The sequence below is a fragment of the Phyllostomus discolor genome, chromosome 7 (genome assembly GCF_004126475.2).
Source record: "Phyllostomus discolor isolate MPI-MPIP mPhyDis1 chromosome 7, mPhyDis1.pri.v3, whole genome shotgun sequence".
NCBI lineage: Eukaryota > Metazoa > Chordata > Mammalia > Chiroptera > Phyllostomidae > Phyllostomus > Phyllostomus discolor.
Window position 1 is genome coordinate 232,538 of NC_040909.2, and position 15,640 is coordinate 248,177.

General features: G+C 64.0%; 1 protein-coding gene across 2 annotated transcripts in view; it reads right to left on the reverse strand.

Moving 5' to 3' along the window:
- Positions 1-15,640, reverse strand: part of PDZRN3 (PDZ domain containing ring finger 3) — a 102,451-nt gene that overhangs the window by 74,172 nt on the left and 12,639 nt on the right. The gene's annotated exons all lie outside the window — the stretch shown is intronic.

The window sequence follows — 15,640 nt, forward strand, 5'->3', positions numbered from 1 at the left end:
CAGGCTCCGGAGGTCCTCCCTACGCAAGAGCAGGGGGGTGGGGGGTAGAGTTGGGGGGTGGGGCTTGGCCCGTCCTGCGCAGGGCCAGCCCCCTGGGCCTGGGGGCCTGAGGCCTGGAAACCCCCTCCAAGGCCCTGCTTATGGATCAGCTCGAGGCTTGGGGGCTGGGGCTGGGGCTGGGGCTGGGGGCAGCCGAGGGCGAGGGCGGCAGAGGCTGGGGCAGGGGGGGCAGGGCCGCCTCCTCCTGGGTCTGGTGGGATTCCAGGCAGGGTCACTGGGGTATTAACACTCTCAAACTGACACAGCTATTTTTACCCAGAGCTGCCGGATCCCCAAATAGAGCCAGAGAGGTGGCGGCGGCCAGTGGGCGGCGGCAGCAGCTGCAGCCCCCAGGTCTCCGTGTCGGACGGAACCAGGGGGTCAGGAAGCCCACGGCGCTGTCAGCCAGCACTCCTCCGCCCCGAGCGCCCCGGCTCCTGTGCGCGCGGGGGGCTGGGGTGGCGCGGACGCCCCTTCCCTCGGCCTGAGTGACGTGGGTCACAGAGGCACGGAGGACGGGGACGGAGAGAGGGCACGCGGTCATGGGAGCTGCCCCCTGGGGAAACACGTGAGCGGTAAGCCAAGCCGCCCAGCAGCACAGCCGCCATCCGAAGGGGCCGCCTCTCGGGACGACTTCCTGGGGCGTCCGGCTGGAAACTCGACTTCCCAGGGACACCCCCACCCCCCCGAGCGAAACGGCTGCTCCGTGCGAGGCCGGACTGACCTGCGAGGGCACGGCTGGTGTCTGCACGCGTGGAGCGGCTTCTGCGCACCTGCTTCTATGGACACGCTTCCCACCCCCAGCACCGGGGGGGGGGCCCACCTTCCCTTCTGGCAGCTGCCGGGACCCCGAGGCCCGTGTGCCACGGAAACGGGCTGTGGTTCCCAGAACCCCTCTGAGATGCAGACCGACGGGAAGGCCCCGTATGGCATAGCTCATCCCTCACTTTGTTATGGGGTGCAGCCAAGAGGGGGACCCCAAAAAGGGATTTGGAGTGGGGTCCAGAACTCAAGGTGTCCAGGAGTTTTTAGGATGTCCTCACCCCTCCCCTGCACAGGTGTGGGTTGGGGGAAGGGATACAGGGAGCAGGGCCATTGAGAGCTGTTTTGCATAGCCACAGCCCTGCAGCTAACCTCTGGCGTGGTCATTTAACATATCTATAACCTTTAACTGGTTACATAGACAAGTTAAATAGCTGTGGCCATGCTCTGAGCCAGGGGGATGGAAGTAACTTCCCCGCCAAGATGTGACTGGGGGGCAGGTCCCCCGAGTTACAGCGCCTGCGTGGGAGCTTGGAGATGATTGGCTCCATGACATGGGGCCACGCCTGCCCAGACTCACGATGGCGACCAGTAAAGCTGGAAAGATCTGAGGGTGCTGGCAGGTGTAGCTGATTGTGGGAGGAGTTGGAAATGGGGCTGCAGAGGAAGATTGGAGAGGGGGATTTAAACTGAGACACGGCAGCCATTGGAGGGAGAACCACTTGGCTTTGCCAGAGTGGGGGCTCCCACAGCCATGGTGCAGAGGGAGGACCTCGCTGCTGTGGCAGTGCAGGAGGGAGGACCACTCGGTCTTTAGCAGACTGGGAACCCCTGTAGCCCTGTGAGAGAGAACCACCACCCGACTTCAGCAGAGATCCTGGCGAAACAACTGATGGTGCCGGGAACTGAGGAAGCCCTACCAGCCGAGCACGGATCACTGGGAAGAACCGGGGGCTGCCTGAGCCACGGACTTCTATTTCTTTCCCTGAGATATGGTACCCCAGACTGGGCCAAGGGGGGAAGGAAGGACTGTGTGTGTTTGTGGGTGTTCTGAGGGACTTTGGGATTTTGACGAAGACATTAGGTCACTACTTTAAGTGTGTACAGCATTAGATAAACGTTTCCTTTCCTTTTCACAAGTCTCTGGCATTGAGAGACGTCTTTCCTAGAAGGCGGCGGACGTAACGAACCTGGGGGGTTCCTTTCGGTAATAGTACATTGCCCTTTGGCCCCCTGTGTCCTGTAACGCAGTTGGGGAACCGCGTTACTATCATTACTATCGGGGCCTCTACCAGAGACCAGTGTTTGCCAAGGTCCACCTTCCCAGGCCCCGCCCAGAACCCACCAGGCCCCGCCCAGAACTCGCCAGGCCCCGCCTCCCACCCCGCCCCCGGGGCCCCAGGTCCCGCCCGCAGGCTCCCTGCCCCCGAAAGCGAGCACAGCAGCCTCCGACGCCCACCGTCTTGGGGCACGAGCGATGAACACAGGCTCCCCCCCACACACCGGTGGGACAGCACGAGGTTCCGCACCTCCGGTCTCTGTAACTTGGGGGGAGGGGAACGGAACTCTGCCGGAAAAGTGCCGGCACCCCTCTCCGGGGCTTCTCACCGGCAGGGCGGAGCACGTATCCCGGGGCGGCTCTGTCCCCGCGCAGCGTTTTGAGGTTACCCCATCGGACCACCAAGGGAAACCACGTTCCCAGACTTCCCTGCGGGGCCCATTTAGCCGTGGGCTGCAACTTGGCAAATTACATTTTCTATTAAAAAAAAACCAAAAAAGGTAGACGGGCTGGATAAATCGCGAGCAGCGCCAGGGAGAGAGCCGGGCTGGGAGGAGCTGCAGGAGGAGCCTTTGACAGTCACGCCTGTTTCCGTGGACGGAAACCCCGGTGCGCAAAAGCGGTGCCTGCTTTCTGCCTCTGCATGCGGTACCGGTTTGGAGCCCGACGTCTAGCAGCCGCCACTTTGCGCGACTTCTGTTAAACGCTGGGGGCCATGCACCCACTTGGGATTTTCTGCACATTGGCTATGAAAAATAATAATTTTCAAATGCCTGAATTTTCCACCTAGTTAAGGGCTGAGTGGAACAGACTGAACAGAGACCACATGGTCTCAAAAGCCAGAACCATCGACCGCCTGGCCCTTGAGAGCAAAGGCTGGCTGGCTTGGTCCTAGCGTCTGCTGAACAAGCAGGTCCTCGGAGGGGTTACCATGGCCCCCCCCCCCCGGCCCCGCCCCCCCCCCCATAAAGGGAAGGCAAGTGCGGTCGGGACGGGGAAAGCAGTCTGCTAGAAGCAAGGGAGGCAGGAGCTAGGACCCGAGGCGGCCGGGCCTGGCGTGGGTGCTGGGTCACAGGCCTGCCTAGCACTGCTGGGGGCGGCCTGCTCCCTGGCCCCCACAGTCAGCGTCTGGGCTCCGGGGGACACTCCGCAGGACAGAGAGCAGCGGACACAGGACAGTCGCTCTGTAGCCCTGGGGCCCACCTGCCTGCTTGCTGTGCAGACACGGGCCATCCCTCCCCGTCATCCATCCCCACCAGTCCTCCTGACCCTTTTCATTTACGCATCTGGGCTGTCCTCACCGGCAGCCCCACGGCTCGACTGTGGTGCAACCTCAGAGGCTGGGATCCCCGCCCAAAGTACCTACCCCATCCTCTCCTGGTGGGGCACAGAGGGGGCCTGGTCTGCCCCTGAGGAGCTCAGCACCCTGTGCCCACTGGAGTCCGGCTCCCTCCTCCCCGTCGAGAACCTTCCTGCCCAGCATCATCAGCGCCCCCCCCCCCCCCCCCCCATGCTCAGAGCTCAGCCGGTCCTTGCACCCGGGCTCCGAAATCACCAAACGTGGGCGCTCACCAGCCCGGTGCCCCTGGGTGCGTCCAACCTCTGACAGCCACAGTCCCCATCAGCAAAAGGGGGACCAGATGTTTGTCAGGCCCCGCCCTCGAGAGGACATCCAGCACAGGGCTGTCCTGCCTCCCCCAGGCGGCAGGCCAGCAGAGGGCCGAGTTCCAGGGACCCGGGGGACTGAGCGGCAGGGACAGCTCCTCTTCGGGAGCTCCTCCTGGCTCCCCGGGGCCACGGAAACCCCCACATGCTGCCCCTGGGCAGGACACCCTGCACCTGGAAAGTGGGGGGGGGTGAGGGGCGAGCCTTGAGCTTCACACCGGCGAGCTCAAGATCAAAGTGGTCGGCGACCACAGAATCCACAGACTGAAAGCTGAAGTTCAAAATCACAGCCCGGTCTCCCGAGTTTAAAACGTCCTCAGGGGGCGAAGGCAAAGCTGATGGCTAACAGATTTTATCAGATCTGCTCCGGCAGAACAAGCAGTGAAATTGCTTCTCACTCAAAGTCCACGGAATTGCTGAAGAAAAAAAAATAGTAAAATTCCCTGAGGTTTATTTACCTGCCAGACGTTTTTCAGAAAACGACCCTTATTAAAGAATAAACCGGGTTCCCTTCTGAAAAATGTGTTTTCATAAAAATTCTCACACCTCAGTCGCCGCCCTCCACTCCGTGTCCGCCTCTGAACTCCGGCGTCCCGGGGCCGGCTCAGCTCTCAGGCTCCGGCACCTGCCGGCCTCACGTCCACGGGAACGACGCAGGGCCTCAGGCGTCTGGGGGCCGCCTGTGTGGGGGCAGGGGCTGGCCCTCACGGGGGGGGGGGGGGTGTCCCGGCAGCCCACACAGACTAGTAAGTAAAATTAAACAGCAAACGCCACTGGAAAGCCCAGTAAAATAAAGTTCAAGAAGCGAAGCCTGTGACGGGTGCTGGCACGGGAATACTGCTCACATGGCGAAAGGGCACAACAGAGGGACAAGGGGGCAGGGCCTCTCTGACAGCAGACGCAGCCGAGACCGCGGGGACACAGCCGAGACAACCAGGGGAGGAGCCACCGGCAGCCGGGGGCAAAGGCCACATCCCCCTCGGGGATCCCGCCCACAGAGCGGCACGGCCTCCGCGCACCTGCGTGTCTGTCCGCCAGGAGCTGGTCGTGGGTCTAGGGAGAAAGTCGTTGTCTTTCCAAGTCAGAGGCGAAAAGCCACCAACGATGAGGCCACTGGGCTTCCCTGGGACGCGCACGAGGCTCCGGCTGCTGCCGAAACAAACTCCCCGCTGTGCCGGGTTCCCCGCTGCGCCTGTGAGGCCATGGACGGCTCGTTGATGGCTCGTGTGGACCGGAGACGTTGGGTAGCCTCGGAGGCCCCGGAGAGCCGAGCGGAGTGGAGAACCACTGTCCTGCGGAGTCCTGACGAGGCTCCTCATTCCTGCAGCCGTGACACTGCACTGAAGTCCACCTCTAACCTGTCCCTCGGGAGGGCAGGCCCCTGGACGGCCCGGAGTGCACAGGCTGGCCACCCAGCCCTGCTGGTGATGCACGATTCACAGCCCCCGCTCCCAAGACGTGACTTTTGCCACACGATTTCACGGAAATTAAATGAGCAGCCACGGCACCAAGGAGACACCTAAATGCTGTGACTCCAGTGGGTGACACCCAAGGACGGAGCGCCGGGCTGAGGCCCTCCCTGCCCGACGAGGGCAGACCCGGCCCGCGGTTTCAGAGAGGCCGGCAGGCGTCAGGTCGGGAGGTGGGACCTGCGGCAGAAGTTCCGTTCGGTGCTCCGCCCCCAGAGGCAGCTTCGCTGTTCCCCTTTCCACGTGAAAACTCGGGTCCTTCCAAGCAGAACCACCCGGCCCTCCCGGGCACCCGCTGCCACTGAAGCCGGAACCAAACTGGCACCCGCTGGCTGCACGGGTGGAGCTGGGAGGCTCCTGAGGGCTGGGCCTCGGGGTGACCCGGCCTGTACCTGGGTCCTCGTGGCCACGTCTGACACAGCGTGCCTCGGTTTCCCCGTCAGACGCGGGGCGTCGTCGGGGTCACAGAGCCCCGAGGACCGCCTCCCACCAGCTGCATGGTGGGGAACGTCTCAGGCGATTCCGCCCTTCACCTGAGCGAGGGGCACCGTGACAGTCTCCCAAAGCCAGTCAGGCTGAGCCAGCAGAATGGGGCGCGAGCAGAACACGACCTTCAAGTCACCTGCCGCAGCCTCTCCCCTGCGTGGGCAGGCGAGCCGCAGTGAGCAGCTGGGACTCAAGTCCCGAAAGCCCCCCCCACCCCCGGCCCGAAGCACAGAAACACAGAACATCGACTCTGCGGCTCACAGCAGCCGTGTGCTCGCCTGTGTCGGCCCCTCTCCCGGGCGCTCTCTGGTGCCGCCGTCTCTCAGAGCTTTAACCAGCGTCGTGCGACATCGTGCTTCCCCCACAGCCGAGAGCACTTCCCGCCCGGCCCGTCACCGAGACTGAACCTCACTCAGGGACAAACGTCAGCGTGACGGGCTGTTTCCTTCTTCCAAATGCACAGGAGCCCCCAAGCAGCCTTCCGAAGCGTCCCAACGGCCAGAAGACGGAACTGAACCGGCTGCCCCTCCCCCCACACACGCAGGTCACAACCACACTGGGCCCCAAAGTCGACCCACAGGGTGACACTTCAGGAAGTCACAGCAAACACGGGAGGGTGCTGCTGGCCACCGAGGACGGCCGGTCACGTCTCAGCCACAGCGCACACACGTGTTCTGGCACCGGGGCCTGTGAGCACGTCCTCGGGGTGAGGGGTGGGCAGGCGGGCAGGCAGGAGGGCCCTGCGGTCACAGGGCAGGTCCCTGCGTCTGGGCCCCACGGGGAAGCAGCGGCGGCAGCAGCAGCAGCGGTCAGGCCGCGCCCTCCGGCACTTGACTCTGAGCCTCTCAAGGAGAAGTGCCCACCTCAAGTGCCTGCCGGGGCCCGGGCTGCCCGCTGAGCGCTCGGCGCGGGCCAACCCCCCTCTGGGAGCCTCTTGTCCGCTAATCCCCTCTGCACCCGGGAGGCCGGCCTCCCCGGACAGAAGTGCCTCTGGGCCGAGCCGTGAAAGCCCCGAGGCGGAGCCCAGCACTCGACCGGGCTGCGGAGGCCGCTGGGGGCAGGGGGCGGGGGGGGGGGGGCTGCACCGATGCCCGACACCCGACACGTCTCGAAGACGGTGCAGCCCGCGAGTCCTGCCAAGAACGCAAGAACGCACATCCACTCCTACAGCGGAGCGCAGCCAGAGGCCGCAGCCAACGCTGACTCAGCCCAGAGGCTCGAAGGTGATTTTTTTTTTACCCGAATCCACGTCTCCCCTCGTCTCACCCTTTCGCGAGCCTGGCAACCAGCTCCACGACCAGGGCACTCAGGACGCAGCCCCACTGCCCCACGAGGTCGGACGCGGCTGGTCTGCCCCTCCCGGGGGGGGGGGGGGGGGGGGGGGAGGGAGCCGCTCCCCTGAAGCTCGGTCCCGGAAAGGCTGCTGCATGGGGCGCAGAGCCCTCCACGCCCCGAAGGGCCCCGTCCTTCCTGCAGCTCAGCCCCGGGCCAGGGAGCTCGGGTGATGGCCTCAGTCAGAAACAGCGAACACGCGTGTTCACCCTTCTCTCGTCTCCCTCGTGGGAGGAGGGACGCCAACAAAAACACTAGAAGGAGAAACGCCAGAGTGTTTGCGGCCCGGGTTTCCTCCCAGGAGCTCTGTGGGACCACGGCGGAATAAAAGGTGTCTGCTCACCACGGGAACCAGCGACAAGGTGAGAGTTTAACCCACTTAATGGGAGACCATACATATCTGATAAGGGACTGATATCCAGACTTCCTAAAGAACTCATACAGCTCAACACCAGAAGAAGAAACAATTTAGTTAAAAAAAAAACAGGCAAAGGCTCCGGACAGACACTTCTCCAAAGATGCCGAACGGACACATGAAAAGACGCTCAATGTCAACGATTATCAGAGAGACGCAAATGAAAGCCACAGTAAGATACCGCCTCACACCTGTCAGAAGGGCTGACATCAACGTATCAACAAACAAGTGCTGGCGAGGATGTGGAGAAAGGGGAAGGCTTTCGCACTGCTGGTGGGAGTGCAGGCGGGTGCGGCCGCAGGGGAAGCAGGATGGAGTCTCCCTGAAGCTAAAGACGGAACTGCCCCGTGACCCAGCGATGCCACGTCTGGACAGGGAGCCGCAGAAACCGGAAACGCTGGTCTGAAACAATATGTCCACCCCCACGTTCATTGCAGCGTGATTCACAGCTGCCACGACTTGGGAGCAGCCCCAGTGCCCAGCCGCAGGGGAGTGGACAGAAGAGCCGTGGTGCCTCTGCACAGCGGACCGGTGCGCAGCGGCGGGAAAGGAGGAGGCCTGACCGTCCGTGACAGCGTGGACGGGCCTGGAGGACAGCGCTGCACTCGGCGAAGGAGGCCAGTCAGAGAGAGACCGATGCCCTGTGACTTCACGTGCCAGTGGAATCTGAGGAACAGCAAACAGAAGGGAGACAGACCTACGGACAGAGGGGACAGACTCCCGAGGGGAGGGGCGGGGGCCGGGTGAAAAGGGTGCAGGGACCGAGCAGGACCGAGTGGCGGCTGCAGAACAGGCACGGGGCCCTGGCGTCTGGCATGGGGAGCGCAGTGGACGGTGTTGGGATAACCGCGTGCGGTGCCCAGCAACTGCTGACCACTCCCTGAGTTGTGCGCCGTCTGACCGCTGCTGCGCCGCACACCCGCAGTGAGTACAGAACGGTGCCGGGGGAGTCCAGTGCAGCCAGCAGGTGGACGGACAGCGAGCTCGCACGGTGTTCTCCCTGGGGGCTCACAGGCTGGCTCGGGAGGCACTGTGTGTGAGAACAGCTCCGGGCCCAGGCCCGTGCCGCCCACGGCCCCAGAGGAGCCGGGGCCGCTGGAGAAGCCTTCCCTGCAGGACCCTCCACTGTGTCCCCTCGCGCCTCGAAGGCCACCTGCAGGGCCCCTACCCAGGCCACCGGTAACCAGTTGGGGAGGCTCTGGTGCAGGACAGCGCTGCCCCCGCAGTGCCGGTCTGGGGGCCTCTCCAGGAGAACTGGGGGAAGTTCACGGAAAACGCAAACCCACGAGCAGAGGCGGTGCCGCCCCAGCCGGGCCGCAGCCAGGCCCGCAGACCCTGCACGCGGGATCTGGGTGAGGACGCGGAAGCACCTGACGGGCCGGCTGGCTGCGGACCGTGTGCCCGCACACAGCCCTGGGGTCCCCGCCCTGCCGCCCGGCCTCCACCGCCCGAGCTCGGAGGGCCATCCCGCCGTGACCACGACGGGCCTCCTCGGGCTGGTCAAACCTCCGTCTGCACCGTAACCCAGCAGCTGCCCCCCCGCCCCGGCGAACGCGTGCTGACGGCCTGAAGCACTGACAGGGCCGTGCGGTCTGAGCGTCGGGGTGAAGCACCCCAGGGAGAGAAGGGGAGCAGCGGGGTGCAGGAGGGGGAGGGGAGGGGGAGGGGCAGGAAGACCCAACGGACCCCTCAGTTCTGGCACCGTCTTTTCTTTTCACGGGAACAGCTGCACCTGCAGAGGCGACCCCACGATTTGCACACCCCGCAGGGACGGCAGCGCATCTGGCGTTGGGGCGACGGAGAAGGAAGTCTCAGCAGACTGACGGCAATGACGCGGCGAGCGCGGCGGACCAGTCCGAAAACGCAGCCGATGGGAAACAGCGGTCACCTGCCCGACCGCGACGGGGCCGAGCTGCACTCGCCCGGAAGGTCTGAGCTTCTCCGTCCCGCGGGAGGACGGCGGTGACCCTACCGGGGAGGCCACGGCCTGGCCCTCCACGGGGCTCCCACGGGGCTCTCCCTGCATGTACGCGGGGCAAACACGGGACCCAAACCACAGCGATGCAGAGACTCGTGCTCCAGAGCGACGCGGGGAGAACGCTGAGCCCCTGTCGCACTCACAACCCATCGCCCCACAGTGACTCACTGGTCAGAGCTCCGCGTGGACACCAAGCACCAGCCCCCAAGCCCCGGCTGAAATCACCCGCCTTCACCCTTCTCACTTCGCTCGGCTGCGCCCACTGGCTGGTCACACGTGTTGCCAGGACACACGCCTGTCCCACAGCTGGGGAGCTGGCAGGTCTGCTCTCTCTTGGGGGCCGGACACGAGGTGCTCGGAGTGACAGCCTGGAGAGCCACACAGAAAGAACCAAAGTCCTGGAGAGGAGTAACATTTCAGAGAAGTAGAGACTCAGAAATAGACTCAGAGACGAAGAAAATCAGCTCAGGAAGATCTGAGTCCTACCCGGAGACAAAAGTCTCCGAAAGCCCGCAGGTGCAGGGAGGCCCCCGTCCCGGGGTCTGGGCCCCACAGGCAGCTACGCAGGGACACGAACTCTCAGAGTGAGCCCAGAGGGAGCTCTCCTACCCTCGAGAGAGCACACTTCCGTCCGAGCGGCGGGCAGGTGCACGCACACGCCAATGCCCGGGTCCGGGCAACTCAAGTTTCCTTTCTCAGCGCAGGCGTCTAAAGGAAAAACGGAAACAGCCGCTCTGCGTTGGTCTCACTGTTCTAAGCTTAGGAATTCAGGTTCACACTTTCCGCTGGTGACGTCAGCAGAGGAAAGGTCGGGAGACGGCTGGGAAGGAATCTCTGGTTTTGCATCCACGTTAACACTCACACTGTCTTTAGCGTCACATTGACTCTGTGGAGACATCCACCCGCATCAGCCTGACACTGTCCCCACTGGGTCAGCACAGAGCACAGAGCTCAGACCTGCTGGCAGAAAGGCGACAGGTGAAATCAGCCCTGACCTGTCTGACCCAGAGGTCGGGCGTTGTCCCGCAAAGCGAAAAGGTCGCCGGTTCCGTTCCTGGGCAGGACACAAGCCCGGGGCACAGACCTGGTCCCCTGCTGGGGTGCATGTGAGAGGCAGCTGATCGATGTTTCTCTCCCCTCTTCCCCTCTCCCTAAAAATGGATGAGTAAAATTAAAAGGAAAAAGGCGAAGTCCATCTCTCTGCTTCAAACGCCTGGCCCCACTGTCTGGTGCCTCCCAGGTGCGTCTGGAGCCAGAGGCCTCTGCTCAGACCCCTCCCAGTGTCCCCTCCAGAGGGGCCCCTCCCAGAGTCCCTTGGGCCCCCCCACCACTTCCTGACACCCTGCTCTAATCAAGCCACCTGGCCAAGTAATTATTTCCCGGGAGACGTCTGAAAACGCCACGCCAGGTAACGGCACACTCCAAACAGAAGGGAGAGCAGGAACCTTCCGGAACTCCCATTGCTAAAACGGTCCCACAGGAAGAGCGGACCCAAGCCACCGAGATGGCAGAGGGCAGGTGAGCGACAACAAAACCTCCCAAATCTGCTGGCAAAGCCCCGGCCGCGGGAACAGAGAGCACACCTGCCAGTGGACACCCACGTGCAAGGTGAGCGTGCCAGCCGCAGCCGGCACGGCCCTGGCCCCTGCCTGAGACACAAAGCCCGGGAGAGAGGAAGGCAGCGGCTTTCTCTGTTCAGTGTGAGAGACCCAGCGTGGAGCTCCAAAAATGGGACTCTCGGTTTTCTTACGACACCTTCCTGTTTGCCTAAAAGGAAAAAAAAAAGCAAAGCCAGGGCCTCCTCATTCACTGCTCCCCCGTGGCAGCCACTTCAGCCCCTCGCTTCCAAATAAAGCGACTCTCTCCTGAATCCCCTGCTCCCCTGCGGGGGGGCGGGTAGCAGGGGGACGCAGCTATTTAAAGCCGCTGCTATTCCTGGGTGGGCAGCTGCCGGCTCCACCTGTCTTCTGTCCCAGTGTCCGATGTCCCGAGTGCCCGGGACACACTGTCACCTGCCTCTCGTGCTCTTATGTCTGACCTCCTGCAGTCTGACCCTCAGAAGCTGCCTGTGTGACCTGCAAATCTATTTCTAAGTCAGGCCACAGATATGTACGGGGAGGGGGGCGTCCCCCGCCCCAGGCGGGAGGCCGTGTCCCGCGCATGGGGCAAACCGGCAGCCAGGTCGCTGTGGCCCTGCTCAGGAGAGTCCACGGAGCAGCACCTGCCTGGGCAGACCCAAGGGCCTGCAGACCTCACGGGGACACGTGGTCCCCGCGGGCCCCCGGGTGTGGGCTCAGGGGCCGGGTCATATTCAGGCGTCCGAGCTGGCAATGGGCTGCACCCTGGACGGGCCAGCAGCCGAGGGTGACGTGAGATCCATGCCAGGAAGGACGTCCGCCATCAGCGCGGAGGTACGGCTCCGTCTTCACAGCAGGACGCGTCCACACTGCCGGCCACCGCCCCTCAGGGAGCCGGGGAGGCAGCTTGGGGGCGGGCCAGGAGCCCTGAGAAGCAGAGTAACAGCACAACGGCAGCCTGCGCGCATGGGGTGAGGACAGAGGCCTCTTGCGAACAGGGACTGGGACCGCTCGCATCTACGGGTGCCACCCTGGGCTGCTCGCCGCTCCGGGGACCCGTCCAGCCTCGGGCGCGTGGGCGTCTATGTTGGCTGCCCTGGCCTGCCGGGGCGCGCGCCACAAACAGCTAACGCCGCAGGGCACAGCAGCACGGTTTCCCAGAACTTCACAAAAACACAGGAAGCTTCATCAAGGACGGATCCCTGATTTCCGGCCTGTGACACCGATATGGACCGTTGTGCCTTTGCCGATAGACTGAATCCTCTGCAGAGGAGGCTCATCTCTGAATGCTCCTTGTCCTCGCCAGAGCGCACAGCCGTGCGGCACCGCAGTCCCTGCGGCCGGGGGGTGGGGCGGGGCCAGGAGCACCGGGGGGCGGGGTGGGGCCAGGAGCCCTGGGGGCGGGGCGGGGAGAGATGGGCGGATCCAGGACCACTGGGGTGGGGTGGGGCGGGGCGGGGCGGGGCGGGGCCAGGAGCACGGGCACTGGGTTTGTGGCTCTGGGTGACGCGTCCGAGGCTGGTGACAAGCTGAGCAAGTCGGATGCACTGGGGAGAGAACCCACCTGGGCCCACACGCCTGAGTGACCACACCGTAAATGAACTCCATCCACGCCAGGCGGGATGTGCAGATGGGGGGTCGGAGTCAGTCCATAGCACCGGCACACTCGGTAACTGCCGCCTGGACCAGGAACCGGGCGGAACCCACACTGTGACCTGTCCCCACACTAATGTCTAACCCACGGGGGCGGCTCCTCTCAAACCAAGCGCCCCAGGGGCTCAGGGCCGGTCCTCCAGGGGCAGAACCCAGCGGAAACGCACCGACTCCAGCTTTCCCCGCGTTCGTTTCACTGGCGTCTTTGTTTGCAGCTGTGGACGTGACTTTGGGCGCAACCACGACACAGCGTCCCCTGACTCTGGTTAAAGGGCAGCGCGCTGACCTAAGGGCAACGTCCACACCTGACCACGCGGGAGGCGCCCGGCCTGAGAAACGCTCGGGGAAGCTTGCCGATGGGTGTGAAGTGCTCGCCCCGCCCCCACCCCAGCCGGTCCGAGGCGGAGCGCCACCCCCGCCCCCGCGCGGTCGGGACACGCCCTGCGGTGGTTGTTATCCCCCGCCCGGCCTTGCTCCCACGTCCTGCTGACAAGGACCGGAACACATGGGTTCCCCATCCCGTTCCCCGAAGTCCGTACGCTGCACGTTTCAGAAACGGCTTAGAACTGGGGTCCGTCGCCGCAAAGGCCAGAAACAGCCCCTGCTGCGTGGCTTTCATGCTCTGACCACGGGGAGAAAACCACACGTGCTCACACGGACGTCGCTTTCGAGCCAACCGAAGGGGAGGGGAAAACCCCGCGCCCCCTTCTCTGGGGTCAGACCTCCCCGTACGGGGGTCTGTGCAGTCCAGCGACTTCAGCCGGCGGGACGGTGGAGAGACTCACTCAACGTGTCCACCGCATCGACCCAAACTCCCCGCAATCGGGCTGCACGCGGAGCCGCGTCCCGGGTGGAACGGCCCCCACCCCGCCCTTCACTTCACAGGGGGGCGTCGGCTCTCCTCTCTCACCGAGAGGAACAAAGGGTCCTGACGCCGCATTCAGAGCAGCCGGGATGGGCTGGTCCCGGTTCTCGGTCCCCTGTTACCGTGTGCCGTCCCCAGAGACGCGCTCAGATGCACTCGAGCCTGCCCCCCACCCACACAGACGCGCACGCGGTTTTTTCACTCGCTCTTAAGTAAGCAACCAAAAAGTCTCGCTTGTCCAGACGCGGCGAACGAGGGCCCCGCTGTCGCTGGGAGGCGCAGTCCAACCCCAACACCAGGCTGAGGCCGCGCTCCCCTGCGAGGGCCTCTGCCGGCCGCCTGGGCGCTGGCGTCCTGCCCGGAGCCCTCTGCAGCTGCCTGCACCACGGGGACCCGATGCCCACGCAGAACCCGTCGCTTTGGCCCCGTCGCCGTGGAGGACAGGCCCTGTGGGACTCTTGTACCGTGGGGTCCCCGGAGGGGTCAAGGTCGCAGGCAGACCGTCGATGGCGGGGGGAGGGGCGGGGCTGGGGCCAGTCTCCCCGACTGCGGAGACGAGAACGTCCCCGGGGGATGGGGCGGTGCGGACGGGTGCGCACGGCGTGAACGTACGTAAAGCAACGCCAGGCAGGCGCAGGCGAACGTGCTGCGGGGGCGGGGGGTGCCTTAGTACCGCGAGGGTCCCGCCGCAGTTGAACGCACGCACCGGAGTGCGGCTGTGCTTCGTGGCCCCGGAGCTCAGACCCAGTCCGGTCACGGCGGGAAAAACCGAGTCGCGGACAGAGACCCTGCTCAGGGCGCATGCCGCTGCCAGTCGGACGTGTGTCCATGTGTACTGCTCGTGAATAGTGCTGGCGACACGAAACACGCCCTTGAAACAATGGCGCTCGTGCCGGGAACAGACTCGGGCGTGGACGTGTGAAACCGGGACGGCGCGCTGGGCCACATGGGACCGGCATGCTCGTCGGAGGAGGGGCCGAGAGGGCCAGCGAGTCACAGATGACCCTTCTCCGCCAGGTCCTTTCCTGGCACTGCGATGTGGTCAACTCTGTCCAAGGAGAACATGGCTCAACCAAAAGTGGGCTGAACGAGCCCTGGCTGGCGTAGCTCAGTGGATTGAGCGCGGGCTGGGAACCAAAGTGTCCCAGGTTCGATTCCCAGCCAGGGTACATTCATGGGTTGCAGGCCACGGCCCCCAGCAACCGCACATTGATGTTTCTCTCTCTCTTTCTCTCTCCCCCCCTCTTCCCTCCCTAAAAATAAATAAATAAAATCCTTAAAAAAAATTATTAAAAGTGGGCTGAACGTGTGAACGCCATCACCTGGGCCCAGAGCAAGTCCTGCCCCTGCAAACAGATGTGGGGGGGTGGTCACCGGCCCCCAGGTCCCAGCCATGGAGCCGGGCTTGTTTTCGAACTACAGCCTCAGAAAACACATTCCCCGAAGAACAAGGCAGGAGGTTCACCCAAGCGGTCTTGTCCCAGCAAATTGCAGCCTGTGAGCACAAAGAGACCCCAAATCACGGGCCCAAAGTGCCCCAAGTTTAAGAGCCCCCCAAAAGTAAAAGGGTGGACAGTACTAACCGTGTCCTGGACACAAACCAAGTCTCCTCTTCGCACCTGGGTGACCGCAGCCACCACCCCCGGCACCGTCTCCTGGGAGACCCGCCGTCTCCATCCATGAGGACGAGCCACCAGCAGCCACGCCTCCCCTGGGGATGCGTCCGAAGGAGATGACCTGCGAGACCTTGTCCTCCCCACACTTGCTCGTCCTACGGCCACAGCTGCCCTCGGCCCGAGCTGTGGCAACGGGCCAGCAGAGCACCCGGAGACACAGCTGCTGCGGGAACGTGCCCCGACCGGACACCCAGCCGTGGATGTCCAGTCCCCTGCTCGGCAGCCGAGCTCTTCATGGGTTCAGCCCAGCAGCCCGGGCCCCGCATGTCACTCCCCCCCAGGAGAGCCCACCAACGCAGCTCACACATTCACCCCCGAGACAGAGCAGCGGAAACAGTCAGAACCACCAGCAAAACGTCTCTCAGGCCCAAGGTTGCAACAAGAGCCCCGTGAGGAGGCGAGAGCGGCGCCTTCTCCCTCAGCCACACGGACACCCTGTGGCAC